The sequence below is a fragment of the Cydia fagiglandana genome, chromosome 14, assembly GCF_963556715.1.
Source record: "Cydia fagiglandana chromosome 14, ilCydFagi1.1, whole genome shotgun sequence".
Classification (NCBI taxonomy): domain Eukaryota; kingdom Metazoa; phylum Arthropoda; class Insecta; order Lepidoptera; family Tortricidae; genus Cydia; species Cydia fagiglandana.
In genome coordinates this window covers 1,588,614-1,606,947 of record NC_085945.1, presented here as the reverse complement: position 1 = coordinate 1,606,947, position 18,334 = coordinate 1,588,614, and the positions used below count along the sequence as shown (strand labels likewise).

Below are 18,334 nucleotides of genomic sequence, written 5' to 3'. Positions count from 1 at the left end.
GGGGAAGTTTATAGTAATGTTGGCTTGTACTAGCCTTTGGTAAACTTTATTAAGTAAAGTGATGTGTTCATCGAAAGTATTACTTATGATGATAATATCATCTAAGTAGGTAAATACTGAGTTATCAAGGTTTTCAGAAGGGAATAACGCATCCATAAAGCGTTGTTGGGTAGCAGGGGCATTAGTCAATCCAAAAGGCATTACGCGAAACATGTACATGCCTTTTGAGGGTACATGGAAACTAGTTTTAGGTCTATCAGAAGGGCGTAGGGGTATTTCCCAAAATGCTTTTGCTATGTCTATCGATGATAGATATTTAGCATTTTTTAGATTATCTGGAATGTCAGAAATGAGTGGGAGTTTGTAGGCATCTTTGCGCGTAATCGAATTTAGTTTACGGCTGTCGATGCAAAAACGCCACGTTCCATCTTTTTTAGGAGTTATTATGACAGGGTTTAGCCATGGGCTTTCACAGGGTTCGATAACATTAAGCTTTAGCATTTCATCAACTTCTTTGCATAAAGCTTTTTGTTTCTCTGGAGAAAGCCTATAGCATCGCTGTTTGATTGGTGGATGGTCACCGGTATCTATGTGATGTTCAATGAGGTGGGTTCGTCCTAAGGGTTTGGTTTCTGTTGAAATATTTTTAAATTTTTCAATAATAGTATCTGAAATTAACTGTTGAGTTTCAGAAAGGTTGTCATAATTAGTGATGTGTTGGTCGCAGGTGGAAATAACTAGGGTATCTATATGTTTATCAGAATATGACGTTATGTCAGGTAATATGTGGGGAGCTATATTGAATTTTCTCCAAAAATTTGTGCCTAGAATCAAGGGTTGCTTTACAGTAGGGATAACATGAGCGGTAATAATAGCCACAATATTTTTGTACGAAATTGGTAGTTGAATTGTACCAATAGAGTATATAGGGTAGCCGTCGGCTACAGAGCCTACGACTTTATGGTCGTAATTTATGGTAAAGTTGTGGGATAAGAGAATTTTATGGGAATTATTTCCGAAAATAGTTAAAGCACTGCCACTGTCTAAGAGGCCACATAAAGTTAAATTATTTGTCTGGATGTTGACATAAGGTCGTTCATCGTATGGATCTTGAGTGAAAAGTGCTGATGTAGTATTGTATGATGACATAAATAATTTAATGGTATCTAACCATTGGTTCCATTCTGTAGCAGTAGTTTTATTTAAGTTACTTTTCTCCTTTATGCGTTTTTTGGAAATTTATGGCAAACTGTACATTTTGCAAAAGTGACATTTTGTTTGCCACAGCGGAAGCATACTATATTTTTACTTGTACAAATATCTAAAGAATGATCGTTTGTTCTGCAACGCGGACAGGAGTAACGTAACGTAGAAGGTGGTGCTGTTACAGTATGGACCGGTTTATTAAATGGGAATGGTGGTATGTACGGTTGGGAAGGGGGGGTATGGTTAGAATCTTGTTGAATGTTGGTATAGTTGCTAGAGCTATAAGTTGAGGTAGTATTACAGCTTTCGTACCATTTGCACGATTGGAATAATGTGTCTATAGACGTAACATCTGTAGGAACTAATCTGGAACTGTAGTAAGGGCTCATGTTTCTACGGAGGATATCTATTTTTTGTTTTTCAGAAAGGGGTTCATGTAATTTGGAAAAGAGGGCTTCCATGGCTGAAAAATACATTATTATTCGTTCATGTTGTTTTTGTTTACGGGAATGTATATTTTGTAGTAAGTTGTGGTCATGGTCATGCAATTCGAAATCTTTTAAGAAGTGGGTTTTAAATGATTTCCAATCTGTAAGGGTTGTTTTCTTTGACCTATACCAATCTAAAGGAGTGCCTGATAAAAAATCGTATATATATTTGTGTAGGCGTTTGTCGTCAATGTTACGCGCAATTGCAAACTCTTCGATGTTTCGAATAAAATCATATGGGCAACTATCGCCTTTATAGTTGAATTTTTTAAAATCGCTTGGTTTTGCTTCAGAGAGGTTGGTTAATTTTCGAGCAAGTAGGTCTAAATTTGTGGAATCATCTATCAAAGAGGTTGCTGACGCGTAAGTTGACGTTGTTGTTGACGGTTGTGACATGTTAAATTTTGTTTGACATTTTGACAAAAATTCGCATATTTTCGAATAGTTGTCAATAATTTCTGGAGATAATTCAGTGGTAATATGGAGACGTTCTATTCTGTTATATAAATGAAATAAGAAAACCGCTATTCTATCGTGCTTCGCTTGGTTGGTGGTCGCAAGCTGTAGCTGAGAAGAAACTATTGTGAGGCATCTGCTAATTTCGGTGATATCCTGTTCAAGATCATATGGGCTGGAGAGATTCGAACACGGGTCCGCGAATAAATTTGGAGTGAGGAGCTGTCTTAAATCATCAGCCTGCGCGGTGGCTGGGAACTGAATGTTCCTGAGTTTGAGCTCATAGATGAGTTCAGGTTTATTTAATAGTGCTGGATTCATTGTTTATTAAAGTGGATACCTATTATGAAGAGAATAATTGATGTTATCAATATAAATAAAATATGTAGTTATTAAATTTTATTTTTTATTGAATCGAAAGGAGAAGTTTATTGTGATATTAGGCTTAGTTGTGTATATTTATTTAATCGGGTGAAGGATAAGCTATCGGATTATCTCCAACAGTACTGCCGTAAGTCAGGATTGGTTCGCACTTCAGTGACTCCAAGGAGTTTTAAAAACACTTAGGATTGAAACCAATTTGTGAGATTTCAGTGGAAATCTTGGATTGTGTAATTGTATGTGATAGATGTTTTGTGTAATCACTATGTTAAGAGTTTTGTTACGTGGCGCGACAAAAAGCGTAGGACGTTGGCATAATAGGGATTAGAAAATAGATATAGATAAATTGGTATAAGATGATGAATGATGATAGATGTATATGTAATTGGTTATTTAAGGGGGGAATTTTGGTTAAACGGTTGAGGATTAGATAAAAGGTTGGTTGTAAAATAGAAAATTAAATAAAATGATGTTAGGCCAAGAGATATTGCGAAAATTTGAGTTGGGTCGACTATAACCTTTTAGAATTTTGAAAAAAATCTTATGCTAACTATTACAAGATATATAAAATTGATAAAAAAAAATATGTCTTCAAAAAGTAGCAGGCGTCGGCGTGGAGTAGGAGCACGAGCGTAGCGGAGGAGGCACGAAGAGAAGGGCTGCTCTGCGTCGTAGGGCGGGTGGGTTTGATCACGTTGATGGCGCCAGTGTGAGGGGGCAGATGGGAGCCTCACCAGGATGATGGAAGGTAATCAAAGTCGGGAACCAGGGCGATGATGGGTATTTATTAATTATATAAAAAGGCACCTGTAACAATACAGGTTACGTGTTAACAGATAGGTATGTATAAAAATACTTTCGTAATTCAGAAGGTTAGAAATCAAATAACTTACAATATGTGCCTTGGTGATGATGTAGATATATATCTGGAAGGTGTGCAGGGCCACAAAACGAGCACTATACTGAACTGCACGCACTTATGAATTATTACGTTTACTAATAAAAATCACACTTAAACGGTCGTGTTTAGAAACTTGGGAAGTACAGTCCGTTAGATAAAATGATGTTTATCGATCAAAGTATGTGATCGAACTGAAAATAAAAATCATTGAATGGAATTTGGAATAGGATTTGAATTTCAAAAAGGAATTTAGAATTTGTATGGTGCCAGAAATAGTATGAAGGTCGATAGTGTAACGCTTCGTTACACGCACCGTTACAATTTTATCTATCAATCGGAGTGTAGTCAGCATTATATAATACGCGATAAGGCTGCGCGTCAAAAGAAATTGGTGCATCCAATACGGATATGATGGTCATTCACTTGGGTAAAGCCATAAGTAAAGTGAACGTATGATATCTTTGGTAGATGACATTCGGAGATTCGGACAGATATACATAATTATTATATCAATTGTCCCATGTGCAAGTTGCATTTGGTCTTATTTCTGACGAGTGCCAATTTAAATCCAACTAAAACATAACTTAGTGTTAGATCCTTTCACATTTTCTCAAAGGTTAGCTGGAAGAGTTCCCTTTTAGAGATAAGTTCGCCTTTGTACATAACACGTTTATTTTTGTTATGTCCGTTTTATGTAAACCTGATTATGTGCAATTAAGTGACATACATACATACAAAACACATATTTCATATATCTATAGTAGTGGATACCTAAAGAATGAAGATCTATTTCCCGACATGACTCCCGGCGGGCCCGCTGATATGAACTTCTCTGAACAGCGTCTGCGCACGCTTCCAGAAACTTATTAGTGTTATACCTCCGTGCTTTGTCCCCCAGACACATATATCACTTAAACAGTTTCTAAATGATTTACACCGCTCGTTGACGCGTTTCGGGCGAAAATGTGTTCTGCGAAAGGTGTGGCTTTACAGGAAAATTGGGTAGAAAATGCCGAGTGTAATTTGAGAGGTGATGAAATTGTATAGCGCTTCAAATGATATATTTTTTATGAGTTGCCTTGTGTTGGTGCATCGAATGGGTAAAAATGAGTCAAACTGTAAAACCGGGCAAGTGCGAGTCGGACTCGCGCACGAAGGGTTCCGTACCATAATGCAAAAAAAAAAAACAAAAAAAAGCAAAAAAAAAGACGGTCACCCATCCAAGTACTGACCCCGCCCGACGTTGCTTAACTTCGGTCAAAAATCACGTTTGTTGTATAAAATAAAGATTTAAATGGGGATTTAAATCTTTATTTTATTCTGTTTTTAGTATTTGTTGTTATAGCGGCAACAGAAATACATCATCTGTGAAAATTTCAACTGTCTAGCTATCACGGTTCGTGAGATACAGCCTGGTGACAGACGGACGGACGGACGGACGGACGGACAGCGAAGTCTTAGTAATAGGGTCCCGTTTTACCCTTTGGGTACGGAACCCTAAAAACAGTGTATAATAAAGGTTAAAACATTGAAACGGTGAAACACTGTTATACGAGTAGGTACTAATACAAAATTTGGAATATCGCTCGCAGACGTATCTGCATGTTTAAAAATTAATCGAGTAGGTACAATCACGCTCCGCGGTTGTTGAGCAAATTAGGGTCTTAGCTAAATTATATGTTCAAGACTTACCTACGCTTACGGAATGTCCAATTTTGCTAGAACCCTAAATGGTTCAACAATCACGAACGTGACTGTACATTTGACAATGTACAATATTAAAACCTGTAGGTACATTGTACATGAGTAGGTATACATACCTATGTATTATGTTAAATTTATGTATTTAAGTCTGATGCACGAAATCATTTAACTTACACAGTAAAATCAGCTTAATACTTATCAATTAAAATTTACTATTGCTATCATGTTATACACATACTTGCGCTCTCTTTGCTTACACCTACCTAACTCCCTTTTTTTTTATTATTATGAATGGGCTTACTCATGGCCACAGACTAGCCGAGGCGTTCCCCTGTTTTCACTTAATAATAACTCTACTCTCGAAGGCTACAGGCAATCTGTAACACCTCATCTCTAATAAATTTGAACACTGCTTTTTATAATTGCAACTGTAAACACAAATTGATACAAAACAAGTGAAATATCACATCTGTATCAACGGTAGACCTGACGATTTATGCGTTTAATTAAATTTACACAATAATTTACGACTTCTGATTTCTCTGAGCCTGTCAACTCCCACACCTACACTGAGCATAGTATCTTAAGGTGGCCACTGACGAGCCTTCCAACAGTCCAAATAGCGTGGCTGCAATCCAAAATCGGTCCGTGAATGTCAAAAACGTACAATGTTTAGTATTAGGATGCCGTCCATTTGGATGAATCCATTGTAACGGCATCCATTTGGAAGGCTCGTCAGTGGCCTGCTTTATAGTCTGAAGACAAATTGACGGACAAATTAAGAGTTCATAATTCCTATGTTATAAACATGCAATTTTGTTCTTTATCAGTTTTTAAACATGTTAAATTATAAAATGTTCTATGATAATATTTATCGTAAAACACGCGAGTGTTAAGCACACGAATGTTTCTCTTACCAAAAAAAGTATCTTAGATACAATTTACGTTCACCTTTTACCCAAAGTCAGATTTTTTTGTCGTGAGTACGTCTTATAAATCGATGAACACCAGTAGCATGCACGAAAAAGTGTCACGTTGTGGACAAATCTCCATGGTAACGTTGTGGACAAATATCCATGGTAACGTTACGGCCACGGGCCACGTTTTCTTATGACGTTATCACGCAAAATTATAGTCCGTAAACCGACTTTACAATCATATTTTTTTGAGTTGACCAGTAAAAACTACTAACACAAAAAAACCTTAAATTGCAATGCTCAAACTAGAATTTCTATTATTAAGAATGTAATCGTAGCCAGGTAACTGCGGTGACTACTTTTCACGAACACGATGCGTCACAGGACGAAGGGCCAACGTCTGAGTATAGTGCGTGACGCACTGCAGAGTGCACGAGCCGTGCCAGCCAAGTTCTGATTCCTTTACTGTTGCCACTGTTAAAGCACCATTTCAGTGTTTAAATTGGTATGCCTACATAATGGCCTGGTTTATCTCTGCCATTTTAGAATTGATGACTTCATGATATAAATAAGTACCGCCAACCGGCGATCATTTCATGAAATGATTGATATTTGTATGTACAGTATATTGTTAGTAGATGTACTCGTAAAGGCCAAGGCTAGACTGTTTTTTGTTATGGCTAAGGTTTACGAATTATTTAAGAAAAACTAAAAAGGGACCTTTACACCCCATATAGCTTTCCATACTGGGTATGTTGTTTAAAACACCATTCGCTGCAGCCTACAGCTATGCCAAAATTCCCTTATACACGAATTATTTCCCCTATTAGGCAGCTAATTGTTTTCGTTTGGTAAGCCACGACTCTCCTCTTCTAAAATGTGCCAATCCCGCTGACTCTAGCTGATATGGATCTATGGATTCTAACTAACAAGCGTTGGCGCCGCTATCTGATGGACTGGGGTGCGCGTACGCTCATTTTTATTTCCGCCTCTTATGATATCTGCCCGTGATGTCATTTTGCGTAGGATACTAGAACTAGAGAGATAGTACTCAAAACATAACAATTTTATAATAGTAGAAATACGAGCGTTATGTAGAGTAATATGTCATTAATATCAAATTGTATTTTTAAATTACTCGTACGTGGTTAACTGGTTACTCAAGTCACTAATTCGCACTGAAGGCTTTGCTTCCAGCTTTGTTATGCGAAATGAAACGACACGTCTTGTAAATCTATTCTCCCCACTGTAACTGGTATTTTTTCAAATCGAAAGTGAATAGACATACATACTTATTATAGGTAAACACGCCTAAACAGCATCGGCACATACCATCAGGTGAGATTGTGCTCAAATGCAAACGTTTATCCAATAATTTTTAAGAAAAAAAAACCGACTTCCATGGGGGCCGATGAAAGATTACTGTAGATGGTACACTATGTAGAAAAGGAGGAAAAACCACCCACTTTTCTACTAGCATTTCGCTTCTGTATAATGGCTCCTCTACAGGATGGGCCAACGCCGGCCACTCCAAGGGACGCAGCCATGCGGTAGAATGAGATAGCAATATCACTTGCTCCCTCTAACGCATGAATGCGTCCCTTGGAGTGGCCGGCGTTGGCCCATCGTGAAGAGGAGCCATGAGGGTCGTAGTTCTAGCCTAACCTAACCCACTCCTCAGATAGCAGTTCGGTTCTGTGCGGATCGCAGTTCGAACTTAATCAAACCCACTTTTCAAGTAGCATTTCGTTTCTGTAAGGCTCGCAGTTCTAACCTAACCTAATCCTTGTTCGGTTCTGTGAGGATCGCAGTTCAAACCTAACCTAACCCACTTAATGGCGCATGCCGTGCGGTGTACGGGGGTTTAAGCGGGAGGGGCTTAGTAAGATTGGCATCATCGTACTTTATACCTACATTAATTTTATGGTAGGTAATCATAGTTGTTTATTTAGTTAAGGTATCATAGTGGTTTTCTGGATCAAGGTCCGGGTCCGAGTCCGGGTCCGAGTCCGGGTCGGAGCCCGGGTCCGTGTCCGGGTCCGAGACCGGGTCCGAGTCCGGGTCCGAGTCCGGTTCCGAGTCCGAGTAGTCCAGGTCCGGGTCCAAACCGGATCCGGGTCCGAACCGGATCCGGGTATGAGTCCGAGTCCGGGTCCCAATCCAAGTCAAAATCGAAATTCGTAATCACCAAACGTGTACCATGCGTCATTGAAGAGTTCTGTTCTGGTCATCATCAGCAGTTCCACTTCATCAAATGCGACAGTTTTTAATGTAAATGCTTGATTTTATAAGAATAAGAATAAGAATAAGAATAAGAATGGTTTATTGCCACATACATGAAAATAACATAGAGTTAGAATTACTTACATAATAAAATACAACCGTTAAATTATCAAATTATACAGAGCAAAAGGTGAGAAGATTTTTGTATTAGGCAAAGGGTTCCAGTCTCAGCGTGTGCCAGGCCTAGATGCCCGGCGCTGGTTTTCAGACCGGTCCCAGACTAAGACTTTATGATGAAAATACAAAAAAATCTATACGTATGCCTTTAATATTTGAGGAGTTCCCTCGATTTCTTATGGATCCCATCATCAGAACTCGAGCTTGACAAAAATGTGGCTTAAAAACTTAACTTGCTTAACGAACATAACGAAAAGGAAAAATCGCCAAACGTGAACTATGCGTCGTTTAAGAGTTCTGTTCTGATCATCATCAGCAGTTCCACTTCATCAAATGCAACAGTTTTTAATGAAAATGCTTGATTTTCTAATGTAAATACAAAAATCTCTATACGCATGCCTTTAAGATTTGAGGAGTTCCCTTGATTCCTTATGGATCCCATCATCAGAACTCGAGCTTGACAAAAATGTGGCTTAAAAACTTAACTTGCTTAACAAACATAACGACGAGGACAAATCGCCAACCGTGAACTATGCGTCGTTGAAGAGTTCTGTTCTGATCATCATCAGCAGTTCCACTTCATCAAATGCAACAGTTTTTAATGAAAACGCTTGATTTTCTGATGTAAATACAAAAATATCTATACGCATACCTTTAAGATTTGAGGAGTTCCCTTGATTCCTCATGGATCCCATCATCAGAACTCGAGCTTGACAAAAATGTGGCTTAAAAACTTAACTTGCTTAACAAACATAACGAAGAGGACAAATCGCCAACCGTGAACTATGCGTCGTTAAAGAGTTCCGTTCTGATCATCATCAGCAGTTCCACTTCATCAAATGTTACTTTTTTGGGTGTATATGCTTGATTTGTTGATAAAAACCCAAAAATCACTATATGTATGCCTTTAAGATTTGAGGAGTTCCCTCGATTCCTCATGGATCCCATCATCAGAACTGGGTTTTGACAAAAACGGGACCAATCTGTATGCATATACATTCAATCAAAAAAAGAATTTTCAAAATCGATCTAGTAATGACGGAGATATGGAGTAACAAACATAAAAAAAAATAAAAAAAAAAATAAAAAAAATAAAAAAAAACATACAACCGAATTGATAACCTCCTTCTTTGAGATTTGGAAGTCGGTTAAAAAATAAAAAAAATAAAAAAAACATACAACCGAATTGATAACCTCCTTCTTTGAGATTTGGAAGTCGGTTAATAAAGAGAAGTGCTACGCAGACTATACGAGGCTTTCATGCAGCTACGACGGGGCCTACGGCGTAGCGCTTTTGTATAGTTTAAAAAGTGGACCATGGATAATATAAAACGCTTTTAGTATATACCTATGGTAAACATCAATGGTTTGGTATGGTATATGGTAAACAAACAGCGGAGAATTCATTAAAGAATTGCTACAAGCAGACGAACGCGAAACAAATTTAATGAAAGTCCATTTTAACACTTCATTCACCACCTGACCTTGTTCCGACACGACAGAACATGTCACCAAAAGGAAGCGCACGAGTTAATCAGACAATAATACTGAAGACCAAAACGACATAAATGTACTATCAAATCCATTGCAATTCCAACCTTGACACGTTGGGTTTAAGTATAAATTCGTTACCAGTTTTGTGGTGGTTATGTTTAATGTTTTAAGTAAGTAAAAGTGGTAACACACTACCGCACCGCACCAAGGTCATTGTGCGACGCACCCATAAGTAAGAGCGAGAAAGCGATATCTCTTTCTCGCTCTTACTTATTGGTGCGTCGCACAATGACCTTGGTGCGGTGCGATAGTGTGTTACGGTCTTAAAAGTTGACAATGAACCTGGCATGAAGCCAACTCAGAGCTGGGCGTGTAGCCAACGTGCCAATCGTTAACGCTCCGTAGTCATCTCTCTCTACCACTCTTCCCCACTAGTGTGACAGTGACAGTTGCGTTTCGTTCGCAATAGCACGTTGGCTAAGCACCCAGTTGTTACGAACGCTATTTGAGCGTATTCGCTCAGGGAACTGTGTATACTTGTTACTAGCATATTACTAGGTATAGTTACTAGTGTAACTTATTGTTATGAGCCAGGGTTCAAACCACCACCTCATGTTAAGAAGCATAACGTCTTACCGCTCGCTCGGCTGATACGTAAACTGAAGCGATTATACCCTATAAACATGGAACTTACGTATATATAAAATTCTTCGGTGAAAAGAAACATCGTGAGGAAATTTCATACAGCTAAGATGAAAATCAAATTGGGTATAAAATATAAACCTCTCGAAACGTATGTTTTACGTATGAGATACCAGCTGTTTCCCACGGGAAAGTGAAACTCCCTAGGGACGAAACGTATCATTTTCAACCCACTTCATAGATTAATAATCTACATTCATAGCGAAATAAAAGCTATTTCAAATAACAATTCTGAAAATTTAGCTCTAAACGGTGGGCAGCTGTAATATTTATTGCTGCATTTTCTGTAAATTCCATTCCAAACGATAAATGTACTAAGTAACTTACCGAATTTCATGAATTATTATCTGTTTTTAACCGACTTCCAAATCCCAAAGGAGGAGGTTATCAATTCGGTTGTATGTTTTTTTTTATTTTTTAACCGACTTCCAAATCCCAAAGGAGGAGGTTATCAATTCGGTTGTATGTTTTTTTTATTTTTATTTTTTTTATTTTTTATGTTTGTTACTCCATATCTCCGTCATTACTGGACCGATTTTGAAAATTCTTTTTTGATTGAATGTATATGCATACAGATTGGTCCCGTTTTTGTCAAAACCCAGTTCTGATGATGGGATCCATGAGGAATCGAGGGAACTCCTCAAATCTTAAAGGCATACATATAGTGATTTTTGGGTTTTTATCAACAAATCAAGCATATACATCCAAAAAAGTGACATATGATGAAGTGGAACTGCTGATGATGATCAGAACGGAACTCTTCAACGACGCATAGTTCACGTTTGGCGATTTGTCCTCTTCGTTATGTTTGTTAAGCAAGTTAAGTTTTTAAGCCACATTTTTGTCAAGCTCGAGTTCTGATGATGGGATCCATGAGGAATCGAGGGAACTCTTCAAATCTTAAAGGCATGCGTATAGAGATTTTTGTATTTACATCAGAAAATCAAGCATTTTCATTAAAAACTCTCGCATTTGATGAAGTGGAACTGCTGATGATGATCAGAACGGAACTCTTCAACGACGCATAGTTCACGTTTGGCGATTTGTCCTCTTCGTTATGTTTGTTAAGCAAGTTTAGTTTTTAAGCCACATTTCTGTCAAGCTCGAGTTCTGATGATGGGATCCATAAGGAATCGAGGGAACTCCTCAAATCTTAAAGGCATACGTATAGAATTTTTTGTATTTTCATCATAAAATCAAGCATTTACATTAAAAACTGTCGCATTTGATGAAGTGGAACTGCTGATAATGATCAGAACAGAACTCTTCAACGACGCATAGTTCACGTTTGGCGATTTGTCCTCTTCGTTATGTTTGTTAAGCAAGTTTAGTTTTTAAGCCACATTTCTGTCAAGCTCGAGTTCTGATGATGGGATCCATGAGGAATCGAGGGATCTCCTCAAATTTTAAAGCCATGCGTATAGAGATTTTTGTATTTTCATCAGAAAATCAAGCATTTTCATTAAAAACTGTCGCATTTGATGAAGTGGAACTGCTGATGATGATCAGAACGGAACTCTTCAACGACGCATAGTTCACGTTTGGCGATTTGTCCTCTGCGTTATGTTTGTTAAGCAAGTTTAGTTTTTAAGCCACATTTCTGTCAAGCTCGAGTTCTGATGTTGGGATCCATAAGGAATCGAAGGAACTCCTCAAATCTTAAAGGCATACTTATAGAATTTTTTGTATTTTCATCATAAAATCAAGCATTTACATTAAAAACTATCGCATTTGATGAAGTGGAACTGCTGATGATGATCAGAACAGAACTCTTCAACGACGCATAGTACATGTTTGGTGATTTCGAATTTCGGTTTTGACTTGGACTGCGACCCGGACTCATACCCGGATCCGGTTCGGACCCGGACTCGGACTCGGACTCGGACCCGGACTCGGACCGGGACTCGGACCCGGACTCTGACTCAGAGACCCGGACCTTGACCCGGAAAACCACTATGATACCTAAACTAAATAAACCACTATGATTACCTACCATAAAATGTGGGTATGATGATGCCAAACCCCTCCCGCTCAAACTCCCGTACACCGCACCGCATGCGCCGTTAAGTGGGTTAGGTTAGGTTTGAACTGCGATCCTCACAGAACCGAACAAAAGTGGGTTAGGTTTGGTTAGAACTGCGAGTCTTACAGAAACGAAATGCTACTAGAAAAGTGGGTTTGATTAGGTTCGAACTGCGATCCTCACAGAACCGAACTGCTATCAGAGAAGTGGGTTAGGTTAGGCTAGAACTACGACCCTTACGGAAACGAAATGCTACTAGAAAGTACTCGTTTTACCTCCTTTTCTACATAGTGCACCATCTACCATAATCTTTCACCGGGCCCCATAGAAGTCGGTTTTTTTTTCTTAAAAATTTTTTTTTTTTATTTTTTTTTTTTTTTTTTTTTTTTTTATGTTTGTTACTCCATATCTCCGTCATTACTGGACCGATTTTAAAAATTCTTTTTTTGATTGCATGTATATGCATACAGATTGGTCCCGTTTTTGTCAAAATCCAGTTCTGATGATGGGATCCATGAGGAATCGACGGAACTCCTCAAATCTTAAAGGCATACATATAGTGATTTTTGTTTTTTTATCAACAAATCAAGCATATACATCCAAAAAAGTGACATTTGATGAAGTGGAACTGCTGATGATGATCAGAACGGAACTCTTCAACGACGCATAGTTCACGTTTGGCGATTTGTCCTCTTCGTTATGTTTGCTAAGCAAGTTTAGTTTTTAAGCCACATTTCTGTCAAGCTCGAGTTCTGATGATGGGATCCATAAGGAATCGAGGGAACTCCTCAAATCTTAAAGGCATACGTATAGAATTTTCTGTATTTTCATCATAAAATCAAGCATCTACATTAAAAACTGTCGCATTTGATGAAATGGAACTGCTGATGATGATCAGAACAGAACTCTTCAACGACGCATAGTACACGTTTGGTGATTTCGAATTTCGATTTTGACTTGGACTGGGACCCGGACTCGTACCCGGATCGGAACCGGACCTGGACTCGGACTCGGACTTGGACCCGGACTCGGACCCGGACTCTGACTCGGACTCGGACCCGGACTCGGACCCGGACTCGGACCCAGACTCAGACCCGGACTCGGACTGAGAGACCTGGACCTTGACCCGGAAAATCACTATGATACCTAAACTAAATAAACCGCTATGATTACCTACCATAAAATGTAGGTATATAGTATGATGATGCCAAACCCCTCCCGCTCATACCCCCGTACACCGCACGGCATGCGCCGTTAAGTAGGTTAGGTTAGGTTTGAACTGCGATCCTCACAGACCAAACAAAAGTGGGTTAGGTTTGGTTAGCACTGCGGGCTTTACAGAAACGAAATGCTACTAGAAAAGTGGGTTTGATTAGGTTCGAACTACGATCCTCACAGAACCGAACTGCAATCAGAGAAGTGGGTTAGGTTAGGCTAGAACTACGACCCTTACGGAAACGAAATGATACTAGAAAGTACTGGTTTTACCTCCTTTTCTACATAGTGCACCATCTACCATAATTTTTCACCGGGCCCCATAGAAGTCGGTTTTTTTTTCTTAAAAATTATAACTAAAAAAAAAAACGTACCTACATTTTAAAATCTTTGAACTAGCGATAGTTTGAAAAATTAGCGTAAACTCTTGATTAGTATACATACCTACTTTTTAACCGACTTCCAAATCTCAAAGAAGGAGGTTATCAATTCGGTTGTATGTTTATTTTTATTTTTTTTTATTTATTTTTTATGTTTGTTACTCCATAACTCCGTCATTACTGGACCGATTTTGAAAATTCTTTTTTTGATTGAATGTATATACATACAGATTGGTGCCGTTTTTGTCAAAACCCAGTTCTGATGATGGGATCCATAAGGAATCGAGGGAACTCCTCAAATCTTAAAGGCATACACATAGTGATTTTTGTTTTTTTATCAACAAATCAAGCATATACATCCAAAAAAGTGACATTTGATGAAGTGGAACTGCTGATGATGATCAGAACGGAACTCTTCAACGACGCATAGTTCACGGTTGGCGATTTGTCCTCTTCGTTATGTTTGTTCAGCAAGTTAAGTTTTTAAGCCACACTTTTGTCAAGCTCGAGTTCTGATGATGGGATCCATGAGGAATCAAGGGAACTCCTCAAATCTTAAAGGCATGCGTATAGAGATTTTTGTATTTACATCAGAAAATCAAGCATTTTCATTAAAAACTGTCGCATTTGATGAAGTGGAACTGCTGATGATGATCAGAACAGAACTCTTCAACGACGCATAGTTCACGTTTGGCGATTTTTCCTCTTCGTTATGTTCGTTAAGTAAGTTAAGTTTTTAAGCCACACTTTTGTCAAGCTCGAGTTCTGATGATGGGATCCATAAGGAATCGAGGGAACTCCTCAAATCTTAAAGGCATACGTATAGAATTTTCTGTATTTTCATCATAAAATCAAGCATTTACATTAAAAACTGTCGCATTTGATGAAGTGGAACTGCTGATGATGACCAGAACAGAACTCTTTAACGACGCATGGTACACGTCTGGTGATTACGAATTTCGATTTTGACTTGGACTGGAACCCGGACTCGGACTCATACCCGGACCCGGACCTGGACTCGGATCCAGATTCGGACCTGGACTCGGACCCGGACTCGGATCCTGACTCGGACCCGGACTCGAATCCGGTCTGGGATCCGGACACGGACACGGACCCGGCCTCGGACCCGGACTCGGACCCAGACTCGGACCCGGACTCGGACTCGGACCCGGACTCGGACCTGGACTCGGACCCGGGCTCGGACCTGGACTCGGACCCGGACTCGGACCCGAACTCGGACTCGGACTCGGACTCGGACCCGGACTCGGACCCGGACCTTGGCCCGGAAAACCACTATGATACCTTAACTAAATAAACCACTATGATTACCTACCATAAAATGTAGGTATAAAGTATGATCATGCCAATCTTACTAACCCCTCCCGCTTAAACCCCCGTACACCGCACCGCATGCGCCATTAAGTGGGTTAGGTTAGGTTTGAACTGCGATCCTCACAGAACCGAACAAGGGTTAGGTTAGGTTGAAACTGCGAGCCTTACAGAAACGGAATGCTACTTGAAAAGTGGGTTTGATTAGGTTCGAACTGCGATCCTCACAGAACCGAACTGCTATCTGAGAAGTGGGTTAGGTTAAGCTAGAACTACGACCCTTATGGCTCCTCTACACGATGGGCCAACGCCGGCCACTCCAAGGGACGCATTTATGCGTTAGAGGGAGCAAGTAATATTGCTATCTCTTTCTACCGCATGGCTGCGTCCCTTGGAGTGGCCGGCGTTGGCCCATCCTGTAGAGGAGCCATTACAGAAGCGAAATGCTAGTAGAAAAATGGGTGGTTTTACCTCCTTTTCTACATAGTGTACTATCTACTATAATCTTTCACCGGCCCCCAAAGAAGTCGGTTTTTTTTTCTTAAAAATTATATTACCCGAAGTGGAATGTCCAAGTATTCATACTAACGTATAGGCATTTATACTTATTTAGGTACTAACGCAAATGGTTCCTGGAATTTAACCAATAAACTTTACGATTGAGATTTACAGGCATTAAATATTTATAATACTCAGGTAGGTTTGATATCATTTGCTCTTAAATTTAATGGATGGCAATGTCTTTAAATTTTAAAACAGTTTTATGTTTCATATGAATGATAAAATGAGACTTCGTCCTATATTACTTTTATATTGCCCTCTGCAAAAAAACGGTAAGTAGGTATATCGGAAACGACGATAATAACGTCAGATGGGGGTACCTATGAGAAACATGCAATAGTTAGTTTTGCCCCGCGGGGCAAAAAAAAACAGTAGACTTTAACCACGCTATATAAGGGCTGATTTAGACGGTGCGCGAACTCGCATGCGATTTTAATTACATTGCGGACTGTTGGTGACATCCAATTCAGTCGACCAATCAAAAACCGTAATGTAATGAAACTCCCATGCGAGTTCGCGCGCCGTCTAAATGAGCCTTAACTGTGCCCAAATTTGGCAGTAGGTAAGAATACGTAGGTACTAAGCTTCTTACGTGACGTACCACTTGGCATGAAAACGTAGTGTGGTCCAACTCTAATGATTCCCTATTAAATGTTTATCTTGCCCCGCTGTTTCTGTTACCCTATTTGACCTTAATTGACTTATTTCAATCGCATCAATTGCAAGTTTCAAAATTACCCCGCTTTTGAAGTAATCCCAATGCACGTTCTATTATTTTTATGGTTCAATCGATTTAAAGCAAAAAGTTAGACTCAGATTAAATTAAAGATGTATTATCCAACTCTCATTCACTGCCGTATTCGACCTTCAAGATATTCACAAGAGACGACACGTACTAGATACATACTAGATACGTCATAGTTTAGATATCAACTAGTTAAATTTTGCAGCGCAATTCGGGCAACCAAAGTCACTTTTACGTTAGATAGAGTAAGATATCTATTAGATGTGAATTGGATGTTTAAGACATATCGTTATCGTATCTTGGTGATGAAAAGATATCTAATAGATGTCTATTTCAAAATCCGAATCGGGCCCTCAATCTCAGTAATATAATGTAGTGTTCTATAAAAAGCCGTATATCATTCAGGCAAGTCTGTCATCGGAGCCTGGCTTGTGCGAACTGCCCACTCCTTAACACTTCTGCGCTGCTGGTACATTTAGGAAACGCATTCATTTTTGTTTATTTATTTTATTGAAATGTTTGTTCGTTGTTTGTATAAAAAGGCGTCTTATGCTATGAAAATGTATTTTTTTTTGTTATTCAATAAGTGCAGGTACCTAATGAAGAGGCAGAGTATTTTTAATTTCTCATACATTGTTGTTCTAAAAATGTGCAGAAAGTTATACATTTCTGCGCTAGAGCATTTTACTTTCCAAGTACGATTTTATTCACTTTTTGAAGATAAACAATTGAAATTTGATTTTAAATGAATATTTCCATTCTGACATTTGACTCTCCATTCCATAAATAACGATACATTTACATAAATTGTTAATTGAAAGTTCAAGAAACAGTAGAAAAATGTATACTTCGTCATGTTTTAAAAACCTCATGCATTTTACTTTCCTCTTATTCGAAATGAAAAGTAGAGTGTTTAACTCGGGTGAAAGGCATCATTTCAGCCTCGAACATTGCCCAAACCGTGTCAGAAGAAACCACGTAAGTATTAAGTTAATTTTTAAAGTATAACAACAAAACTTGGTTTTTACAATATGGAATGAAGATAAAAAGTATAGAAACCACCTTCATAAATTCCTTTACTTTTTCACTTCGCACCTCATCATTCATCATCATTTCAGCCTATATACGTCCCACTACTGAGCACAGGCCTCCTCTCATGCGCGAGAGGGCTTGGGCTATAGTCCCCACGCTAGCACAATGCGGATTGGGGACTTCACATACACCTTTGAATTTCTTCGCAGAATATATGCAGGTTTCCTCACGATGTTTTCCTTTACCGAAAAGCTAGTGGTAAATATCAAATGATATTTCGTACATAAGTTCCGAAAAACTCATTGGTACGAGCCAGGATTTGAACCCGCGACCTCCGGATTGAAAGTCAGACGTCATATCCACTCGGCCACCACTGCTTATTACTTCGCACCTCGCCTCT

General features: G+C 39.0%; 1 protein-coding gene across 1 annotated transcript in view; it reads right to left on the bottom strand.

Moving 5' to 3' along the window:
* Positions 1 to 18,334, bottom strand: part of LOC134670662 (protein YIPF2) — a 211,095-nt gene that overhangs the window by 84,954 nt on the left and 107,807 nt on the right. The gene's annotated exons all lie outside the window — the stretch shown is intronic.